This window comes from Leptosomus discolor, unplaced genomic scaffold (assembly GCF_034619465.1).
Source record: "Leptosomus discolor isolate bLepDis1 unplaced genomic scaffold, bLepDis1.hap2 HAP2_SCAFFOLD_28, whole genome shotgun sequence".
Taxonomy (NCBI): domain Eukaryota; kingdom Metazoa; phylum Chordata; class Aves; order Leptosomiformes; family Leptosomidae; genus Leptosomus; species Leptosomus discolor.
In genome coordinates this window covers 4,360,852-4,372,849 of record NW_028237857.1, presented here as the reverse complement: position 1 = coordinate 4,372,849, position 11,998 = coordinate 4,360,852, and positions in this window count along the sequence as shown.

Sequence of the window (11,998 nt, the reverse complement as noted above, 5' to 3'; positions counted from 1 at the left end):
CCAAACCCCAGTGCCAAACCCCAACGCCAAACCCCAACGCGAAACCCAACGATAAACTCCAATGCGTTTGCGTCTTCTGACCCCAACGCCAAACCCCATTGCGTTTGCGTCTTCTGACCCCAACACCAAACCCCATCGCTAAACCCAAACGCGAAAACCCAGCAACAAACCCCAGCGCCAAACCCCAACGCCAAACCCAAACGCTAAACCCCAACGCGTTTGTGTCTTCTAACCACAACATCAAACCCCAACGCCAAACCCCAACACATTTGGGTCTTCTGCCCCCAACGCCAAACCCCAACGACAAACCACAATGCGTTTGCGTCTTCTGAACACAATGCCAAATCCCAACGCCAAAACCCAAAGCGTTGGAGTCTTCTGACCCCAACGCCAAACCCCAATGCTTTTGAGTGTTTTGACATCCCAGCAAAACCCCAGCACCAAACCCCAATGACAATACCCAACGCCAAACCCCAAAGCGTTTGCGTCTTCTGACCCCAACGCCAAACCCCAACGCCAAACCCCAAGGCAAACTCCAACCCGTTTGAGTCTTCTGACCCCAACGCCAAACTCCGACTCCAAACCCCAGCGCCAAAGCCCAACGTCAAACCCCAAGGCCAAAACCCAAGCGTTTGCGTCTTCTGACCCCAACGCATACCCCAACGTCAAATGCCAACGCAAAAACCAACGGAAAACCCCAAAGCATTTGCGTCTTCTGACCCCAACGCCAAACCCCAACGCCAAACCCCAACACGTTTGTGTCTTCTGACCCCATCGCCAAACCCCAACACCAAACACCAACGCGTTTGCGTCTACTGACCCCAACGCCAAACCCCAAGAACAAATCCCAAGGCGTTTGCGTCTTCTGACCCCAACGCCAAAACCCAGCGCCAAACCCCAACGCCAAAACCCAAAGTGTTTGCGTCTTCTGACCCCAACGCCAACCCCCAACGTCAAATTCCAACGCCAAACCCTAAAGCGCTTGTGACTTTTGACCCCAACGCCAAATCTCAGCGCCAAACCCCAACGCCAAAACCCAAAGTGTTTGCGTCTTCTGACCCCAACGGCAAACCCTAGCGCCATACCACTACGCGTTTGCTTCTTCTGACCCCAACGCCAAACACCAACGCCAAACCCCAACGCATTTTCATCTTCTGACCCCAACCCCAACCCACAACGCCAAATTCCAAGGCCAAACCCCAAGGCGTTTGCGTCTTTTGACCCCAACGCCAAATTCAACGCCAAAACCCAACGCGTTTGCGTCTTCTCTACCTATCGCCAAACCCCAACGCGTTTGTGTCTTCTGACCTCAACGCCAAATCGCAGCGCCAAACCCCAACACCAAACCCCAAGCCAAACCCCAACGCGTTTGCGTCTGCAGACCCCAACGCCAAACCCCAAACGTTTGCTTCTTCTGACCCCAACGCCAAATCCCAGAGCCAAAATCCAACGCCAAACCCCACGGCCAAAACCCAACGCGTTTGCATCTTCTGACCCCAACGCCAAACCCCAACGCCAAACCCCAACGCATTTGCATCTTCTGACCATAACGCAAACCCCAACACGTTTGCGTCTTCTGACCCCAACGCCAAACACCAACGGGAAACCACAACGCGTTTTCTTCTTCAGAACCCAACGACAAAACCCAACGCGTTTGAGTCTTCTTACCCCGACGCCTAACCACAGCGCCAAACCCCAACGCCAATCCCGAAGGCCGAAAACCAACGCGTTTTCGTCTTCTGGCCCCAACGCCAAACCCCAACGAGTTTGCATCTTCTGACCCCAACGCCAAACCCGAACATCAAATCCCAACCCCAAACCCAATGCGTTTGAGTCTTCTGACCCCAACGCCAAACACCAACGCCAAAACGCAACGCCAAACCCCAAAGCGTTTTTGTCTTCTGACCCCAACGCCAAACCCCAACGCCAAACCCCAAAGCGTTTGTGTATTTTGACCCAACGCCAAACCCCAACGCCAAACCCCAACACCTTTCAATCTTCTGACCCACACGCCAAACCCCAACGCCAAAACACAAAGCCAATCCGCAACGTGTTTTCGTCTTCTGATCCCAACGCCAAACCACAGCGCCAAAGCCCAACGCCAAACCCCAAGGCCAAAACCCAACGCGTTTGTGACTTCTGACCCCAACGCCAAACCCTAATGCGTTTGTGTCTTCTGACCCCAACGCCAAAACCCAATGCCAAACCCCAACGCGTTTGCGTCTTCTGACCCCAACGCCAAACCCCAATACCAAACCCCAACACGTTTGCATCTTCTGACCCCAACGCCAAACCCCAGCGAGTTTGAGTCTTCTGACCCCAACGACAAAACCCAGGGCCAAACCCCAACGACAAACCCCAACGCCAAACCCCAACGCGTTTGCGTCTTCTGACCCCAACGCCAAACCCCAACGAGTTTGAGTCTTCTGACCCCAACGACAACCCCCAGCGCGAAACCAGAACGCCAAAACCCAACGCCAAACCCCAACGCGTTTGCGTCTTCTGACCACAACGCCAATCCCCAACGCCAAAGCACAATGCTTTTGCGTCTTCTGACCCCAACGCCAAACCCCAACGCAAAACCCCAATGCCAAACCCCAACGCGTTTGCGTCTTCTGACCCCAAAGTCAAACACCAATTCGTATGCGTCTTCTAAAACCAACACCAAAACCCAACGCCAAACCACAACGTGTTTTCTTCTTCCGACCCCAACGCCAAACCCCAACACCAAAACCCAACGCGTTTGCGTTTTCTGACCCCAACGCCAAACCCCAACGAGTTTGAGTCTTCTAACCCCAACGACAACCCCCAGCGCGAAACCAGAACGCCAAAACCCAAGGCCAAACCCCAACGCGTTTGCGTCTTCTGACCACAACGCCAATCCCCAACGCCAAAGCACAATGCTTTTGCGTCTTCTGAACCCAACGCCAATCCCCAACGCCAAAGCACAATGCTTTTGCTTCTTCTGACCCCAACGCCAAACCCCAACGCAAAACCCCAACGCCAAACCCCAACGCGCTTGAGTCTTCTGACCCCAACGCCAAACCCCAACGCCAAACCACATTGCGTTTGCGTCAACTGACCCCAACGCCAAACCCCAATGCCAAACCCCAAAGCATTTGTGTATTCTGACCCAACGCGAAACCCCAAAGCCAAAGACCAACGCCTTTCAATCTTCTGACCCACACGCCAAACCCCAACGCCAAAACCCAGAGCCAAAGCCCAACGCCAAAACCCAAGGTCAAAACCCAACGTGTTTGCGTCTTCTGACCCCAACGCCAAACCCCAGCGAGTTTGAGTCTTCTGACCCCAACGACAAACCCCAGGGCCAAACCCCAACGCCAAACCCCAACGCCAAACCCCAAAGTGTTTGCGTCTTCTGACCCCAACGCCAAACCCCAACGCCAAACCACAGTGCGTTTGCGTCTTCTGACCCCAACGCCAAACCCCAACGCCAAACACCAATGCCTTTAAATCTTCTGACCCACACGTCAAACCCCAGCGCCAAAACACAAAGCCAATCCGCAACGTGTTTTTGTCTGCTGATCCCAACGCCAAACCCCAGCGCCAAAGCCCAACGCCAAACCCCAAGGCCAAAACCCAACGCGTTTGCGTCTTCTGACCGCAACGCCAAACCCTAATGTGTTTGCGTCTTCTGACCCCAACGCCAAACCCCAACGAGTTTGAGTCTTCTGACCACAACGCCAAACCCGAATGCCAAAGTCCAACGATTTTGCGTCTTCTGAAACAACGCCAAACCCCAACACGAAAACCCAACGCGTTTGCGTCTTCTGACCCCAACGTCAAACCCCAACGAGTTTGAGTCTTCTGACCCCAACGCCAAACCCCAACGCGTTTGTGTCTTCTGACCACAATGCGAAACCCCAACGCCAAACCCCAACGCGTTTGAGTCTTCTGACCACAACGCCAAACCCCAACGCCAAAGCACAACGCGTTTGCATCTTCTGACCCCAACGCCAAACCCTAAGACCAAACCCCAACGCGTTTGCGTCTTCTGACCTCAACGCCAAACCCCAACGCCAAACCCCAATTCCAAACCTCAACGCATTTGTGTCTTCTGACCCCAACACCAAACCCCAACGAGTTTGAGTCTTCTGACCCCATTGCCAAACCCCAACACGTTTGTGTCTTCTGACCACAACGCCAAACCCCAACGCCAAAGCACAATGCGTTTGCTTCTTCTGACCCCAACGCCAAACCCCAATGCCAAACCCCAAAGCCTTTGCGTCTTCTGACCCCAACGCCAAACCCCAACGCGTTTGTGTCTTCTGACCCCGACGCCAAACCCTAAGACCAAACCCCAACGCGTTTCGTCTTCTAACCCCAACGCCAAACCCCAACGCCAAACCGCATTGCGTTTGCGTCTTCTGACCCCAACGCCAAACCCCAACGCCAAACCCCATAGCGTTTGTGTATTCTGACCCAACGCCAAACCACAACGCCAAACACCAATGCCTTTCAATCTTCTGACCCACACGCCAAAACCCAACGCCAAAACACAAAGCCAATCCGCAACGTGTTTTTGTCTTCTGATCCCAACGATAAAGCCCAGCGCCAAAGCCCAACGCCAAACCCCAAGGCCAAAACCCAACGTGTTTGCGTCTTCTGAACACAACACCAAACCCCAACGCCAAACCATAACACATTTGGGTCTTCTGCCCCCAACGCCAAACCCCAAGGCCAAACCCTAATGCGTTTGAGTCTTCTGACCCAAACGCCAAAACCCAACGCCAAACCCCAACGCGTTTGCGTCTTTTGACCCCAACGCCAAACCCCAACGCCAAACCAAAACGCCAAACCCCAAGGCCAAACTCCAACGCGTTTGCGTCTTCTGACCCCAACGCCAAGCCCCAACAAAATTGAGTCTTCTGAAACACAAAGCCAAACGCCAGCGCCAAACCCCAACGCGTTTGCATCTTCTGACCCCAACGCCAAACCCAAAGCCATACCCCAACGCCAAACCCCAACGCCAAACCGCAAAGCGTTTGCGTCTTCTGACACCAATGCCAACCCCAAAGGCAAAACCCCAAACTTTTTGCGTATTCTGACCTTAACGCTAAACCACAACGCCAAAGCCCAACACCAAACCCCAACGCGTTTCAGTCTTCTGATCCCAAATCCAAACCCCAACGCCAAATGCCAACGGGAAACCCCAAAGTCAAACACTAAAGCGTTTGCGTCTTCTGACCCCAACGCCAAACCCCAACGCCAAACCACATTGCGTTTGCGTCAACTGACCCCAACGCCAAACCCCAATGCCAAACCCCAAAGCATTTGTGTATTCTGACCCAACGCGAAACCCCAAAGCCAAAGACCAACGCCTTTCAATCTTCTGACCCCAACGCCAAACCCCAACGCCAAAACACAAAGCCAATCCGCAACTTGTTTTCGTCTTCTGATCCCAACGCCAAACCCCACAGCCAAAGCCCAACGCCAAACCCCAAGGTCAAAACCCAACGTGTTTGCGTCTTCTGACTGCAACGCCAAACCCTAATGCGTTTGTGTCTTCTGACCCCAACGCCAAACCCCAACGCCAAACCCCAACACGTTTGTGTCTTCTGCCCCCAACGCCAAACCCCAACGCCAAACCCCAACACGTTTGTGTCTTCTGCCCCCAACGCCAAACCCCAATGCCAAACCCCAACGCGTTTGCGTCTTCTGACCCCAACGCCAAACCCCAATTCCAAACCCCAACGCGTTCGCGTCTTCTGACCCCAACGCCAAACCCCAATGCCAAACCACAAGGCGTTTGCGTCTTCTGACCCCAACGCCAAACCCCAACGCCAAACCCCAAATCGTTTGTGTCTTCTGACCCCAACGGAAAACCCCAACGCGTTTGCGTCTTCTGACCCCAACACCAAACCCCAATGCCAAACCCCAACGCGTTTGCGTCTTCTGACCCCAACGCCAAACCCCAAGTCCAAAACACAAAGCCAATACGCAACGTGTTTTTGTATTCTGACCCCAACGCCAAACCCCAACGAGTTTGAGTCTTCTGACCCCAACGACAAACCCCAGCGCCAAACCCCAACGCCAAACCCCAACAACGCCAAACCCCAACGAGTTTGCGTCTTCTGACCGCAACGCCAATCCCCAACGCCAAAGCACAATGCGTTTGCGTCTTCTGACCCCAATGCCAAACCCCAAGACCAAACCCCAACGCGTTTGTGTCTTCTGACCCCGACGCCAAACCCGAACGCCAAACCCCAATGCCAAACTCCAACGCGTTTGCGTCTTCTGACCCCAACGCCAAACCCCAGCGTCAAACCCCAATGCCAAAACCCAAGGCCAAAAACCAATGCGTTAGCATCTTCTGACTACAACGCCAAAACCCAACGCGAAAACCCAATGCTAAACCCCAATGCGTTTTTGTCTTCTGGCCCCAACGCCAAACCACAACGCCAAACCCCAACGCATTTGCGTATTCTGACCCCAACGGCAAACCCCAAAGTTAAACCCTAACGCCAAACCACAACGCGTTTGCGTCTTCTGACCCCATCGACAAACCACAACGCCAAACTCCAATGCGTTTGCATCTTCTGACCCCAACGCCAAACCCCATTGCGTTTGCGTCTTCTGACCCCAACAACAAACCCCATCACTAAACCCCAACGCTAAAACCCAGCAACAAAGCCCAGCGCCAAACCACAACACCAAACCCACCGCTAAACCCCAACGCGTTTGCATCTTCTGAACACAACACCAAACTCAAACGCCAAACCCCAACACATTTGGGTATTGTGCCGCCAACGCCAAACCCCAACGTCAAACCACAATGCGTTTGCGTCTTCTGACCACAATGCCAAATCCCAACTCCAAACCCCAAAGCGTTTGCGTCTTCTGAACCCAACGCCAAACCCCAACGCCAAACCCCAACGCGTTTGCGTCTTCTGACCCCAACGCCAAACCCCAACGCCAAACCCCAAAGCGATTGGGTATTCTGACCCAACGCCAAACCCCAACGCCAAAAACCAACGCCTTTCAATCTTCTGACCGTACTGCTTAACCATAACGCCAAAACACAAAGCCAATCCGCAACGTGTTTTCGTCTTCTGATCTCAACGCCAAACCCCAGCGCCAAAGCCCAACGCCAAACCCCAAGGCCAAAACCCAACGCGTTTGTGTCTTCTGACCCCAACACCAAACCCTAATGCGTTTGTGTCTTCTGACCCCAACGCCAAACCCCAACACCAAACCCCAACACGTTTGCATCTTCTGACCCCAACGCCAAACCCCAGCGAGTTTGAGTCTTCTAACCCCAACGACAAACACCAGGGCCAAACCCCAACGCCAAACCCCAACGCCAAACCCCAACGCATTTGCGTCTTCTGACCACAACGCCAATCCCCAAGGCCAAAGCACAATGCGTTTGCGTCTTCTGACCGCGACGCCAAACCCCAAGACCAAACACAACGCGTTTCGTCTTCTGACCCCAACGCCAAACCCCAACGCCAAACCACAGTGAGTTTGCGTCTTCTGACCCCAACACCAAACCCCAACGCCAAACACCAATGCCTTTCAATCTTCTGACCCACACGTCAAACCCCAGCGCCAAAACACAAAGCCAATCCGCAACGTGTTTTCGTCTTCTGATCCCAACGCCAAACCCCAGCGCCAAAGCCCAACGCCAAACCCCAAGGCCAAAACCCAACGCGTTTGCGTCTTCTGACCCCAACGCCAAACTCCGACTCCAAACCCCAGCGCCAAAGCCCAACGTCAAACCCCAAGGCCAAAACCCAACGCGTTTGCGTCTTCTGACCCCAACGCCAAACCCCAACGATTTTGAGTCTTCTGACCCCAACGCCAAACCCCAATGCCAAACCCCAATGCCAAAACCCAACGCCCACCACCAATGTATTTGCGTCTTCAGACCCCAACGCCAAACCCCAACACCAAAACCCAACGCGTTTGCGTCTTCTGACCCCAACGCCAAACCCCAACGCTTTTGCGTCTTCTAACCTCAACGCCAATCCCCATCGCCAAACCCCAACGCGTTTGCGTCTTCTGACCCCAATGCCAAACCCCAACGCCAAACCCCAATGCGTTTGAGTCTTCTGACCCCAACGGCAAACCCCAACGCCAAACCCCAACACGTTTGCGTCTACTGAACCAACGGCAAACCCCAACGCGTTTGAGTCTTCTGACCCCAACGCCAAACCCCAACGCCAAACCCCAACGCGTTTGCGTCTTCTGAAGAAACGCCAAACGCCAACGCATTTGCGTCTTCTGACCACAACGCCGAACCCCAAAGCGTTTGCGTCTTCTGACCCCAAAGCCAAACCCCAACGCGTTTGCGTCTTCTGAACCCAACGCGAAACCCCAACGTCAAAGTACAACGCGTTTGCATATTCTGACCCCAACGTCAAACGCCATCGCGTTTCTGTCTTCTGACTTCAACGCCAAAACGGAACGCCAAACCCCAACGCCAAACCCCAACACGTTTGCGTCTTCTGACCCCAACGCCAAACCCCGGCGCGTTTGTGTCTTCTGACCCAAACAGCAAACCACAACGCCAAACCCCAACGCCTTTGAGTATTCTGATTCCAATGCCAAACCCCAATGCCAATACCCAACACCAAACACCAACGCATTTGCGTCTTCTGACCCCAACGACAAAACACAACGCCAAACCCCAACGCAAAACTCCAGCGCCAAACCCCACCCCCAAATCCCAGCGCCAACCCCCAGGGCCAAACATCATCGCCAAACGCCAACGCCAAACCCCAACGCCAAACCCCAACGCGTTTGCGTCTTCTGACCCAACGCCAACCCCAAAGCCAAACGCCAAAGCTTTTGCGTATTCTGACACCAACGCCAACCCCCCGTGCCAAACCCCAACGCCAAACCCTAACGCCAAACAACACCAAACCCCAACACGTTTGCATCTTCTGAAACAAACGCTAAACCCATACGCCAAATCCCAAAGCGTTTGCGTCTTCTGCCCCCAATGCCAAAACCTAGCGCCATAGCCCAACGCCAAACCCCAACACCAAAACCCAACGCGTTTGCGTCTTCTGACCCCAACGCCAAAACCCAACGCGTTTGCGTCTTCTGACCATAACGCAAACCCCAACACGTTTGCGTCTTCTGACCCCAACGCCAAACACCAACGCCAAACCACAACGCGTTTTCTTCTTCAGAACCCAACGACAAAACCCAACGCGTTTGAGTCTTCTTACCCCGACGCCTAACCACAGCGCCAAACCCCAACGCCAATCCCGAAGGCCGAAAACCAATGCGTTTTCGTCTTCTGGCCCCAACGCCAAACCCCAACGAGTTTGCATCTTCTGACCCCAACGCCAAACCCGAACATCAAATCCCAACGCCAAACCCAATGCGTTTGGGTCTTCTGACCACAACGCCAAACACCAACGCCAAAACGCAACGCCAAACCCCAAAGCGTTTTTGTCTTCTGACCCCAACGCCAAACCCCAACGCCAAACCCCAAAGCGTTTGTGTCTTCTGACCCCAACGCCAAACCCCAATGCCAAACCCCAACGCTAAACCCCAATGTGTTTGTGTCTTCTGACCCCAACGCAAAACTCCAAAGTGTTTGCGTCTTCTGACCCCAACGCGAAACCCCAACGCCAAACCACAATGCGTTTGCATCTTCTGACCCCAATGCCAAACCCCAACGCCAAACCCCAAAGCGTTTGTGTATTCTGACCCAACGCCAAACCCCAACGCCAAACACCAACGCCTTTCAATCTTCTGACCCACACGCCAAACCCAAACGCCAAAACACAAAGCCAATCCGCGACGTGTTTTCGTCTTCTGATCCCAACACCAAACCCCAGCGCCAAAGCCCAACGCCAAACCCCAAGGCCAAAACGCAACGCGTTTGCGTCTTCTGACCCCAACGCTAAACCCTAATGCGTTTGCGTCTTCTGACCCCAACGCCAAACCCCAAAGCCAAACCCCAACGCGTTTGTATCTTATGACCACAACGCCAAACCCCAATGCTAAACCCCAACGCCAAACCCCAACGCGTTTGCGTCTTCTGACACCAACGCCAAACCCCAACACCAAAACCCAACGCGTTTGCGTCTTCTGACCACAACGCCAAACCCTAATGCCTTTGCTTCTTCTGACCCCAACGCCAAACCCCGACGCTAAACCCCAACGCATTTGTGTCTTCTGAACACAACGCCAATCCACAACGACAAAGCACAATGCGTTTGAGTCTTCTCACCCCAACGCCAAGCCCCAACGCCAAACCACAACACGTTTTCTTCTTCCGACTCCAACGCCAGACCCCAACGCGTTTCAGTCTTCTGACCCAACGCCAAACCCCAGCGCCAAACCCCAGCGCCAAACCCCAAGGCCAAACACCAACGCGTTAGCATCTTCTGACTACAACGACAAACCCCAACGCGAAAACCAAACATTAAACCCCAATGCGTTTTCTTCTTCTGGCCCCAACGCCAAACCACAACGCCAAAACCCAACGCATTTGCGTATTCTGACCCCAACGGCAAACCACAACGCCAAACTCCAATGCGTTCACATCTTCTGACCCCAACGCCAAACCCCATTGCGTTTGCGTCTTCTGACCCTAACACCAAACCTGAACGTGTTTGCATCTTCTGACCCCAACGCCAAACCCCAAGGCCAAACCCCAGCGCCAAAGCCCAACGCTAAACCCCAAGGTCAAAACCCTACGCGTTTGAGTTTTCTGACCGCAGCGCCAAACCCCAACGACAAACACCAACGCGTTTGTGTCTTCTGACCCCAACGCCAAAACCCAATGCCAAACCCCAACGCGTTTGCGTCTTCTGACCCCCAACGCCAAACCCCAACACCAAAACCCAATGCGTTTGTGTCTTCTGACCCCAACGCCAAACCCCAACGAGTTTGAGTCTTCTGACCCCAACGCCAAACCCCAACACCAAAACCCAACGCCAAACCCCAAGGCCAAAAACCCAACGCGTTTGCATCTACTGACCCCAACGACAAATCCTAATGTGTTTGCGTCTTCTGACCCCAACGCCAAACCCCAACGCCAAACCCCAACGCGTATGTGTCTTCTGACCCCAACGCAAAACCCCAAGGCGTTTGCGTCTTCTGACCGCAATGCCAAACCCCAACAACAAACCCCAACGCGTTTGCGTCTTCTGACCCAAACACCAAACCCCAATGCCAAACCACAATGTGTTTGCGTCTTCTGACCCAAATGCCAAACCCCAATGCCAAACCCCAACGCGTTTGTGTCTTCTGACCCAACGCCAAACCCCAAGGCCAAAACACAAATCCAATCCGCAACGTGCTTTCGTCTTCTGATCCGAACGCCAAACCCCAGCGCCAAACCCCAAGGCGTTTGTGTCTTCTGACCACAACGCCAATCCCCAATGCCAAACCCCAACGCCAAACCCCAACGCGTTTGCGTCTTCTGACCCCAACGCCAAACCCCAACACCAAACCCCAACACGTTTGCATCTTCTGACCCCAACGCCAAACCCCAGCGCGTTTGAGTCTTCTGACCCCAACGACAAACCCCAGGGCCAAACCCCAATGCCAAACCCCAACGCCAAACCCCAAAGCGTTTGCGTCTTCTGACCACAACGCCAATCCCCAAGGCCAAAGCACAATGCGTTTGCGTCTTCTGACCGCGACGCCAAACCCCAAGACCAAACACCAACGCCTTTCGTCTTCTGACCCCAACGCCAAACCCCAACGCCAAACCACAGTGTGTTTGCGTCTTCTGACCCCAACGCCAAACCCCAACGCCAAACACCAATGTCTTTCAATCTTCTGACCCACACGTCAAAGCCCAGCGCCAAAACACAAAGCCAATCCGCAACGTGTTTTTGTCTGCTGATCCCAACGCCAAACCCCAGAGCCAAAGCCCAACGCCAAACCCCAAGGCCAAAACCCAACACGTTTGCGTCTTCTGACCCCAACGCCAAACCCTAATGTGTTTGCGTCTTCTGACCCCAACGCCAAACCCCAACGCGTTTGTGTCTTCTGACCACAACGC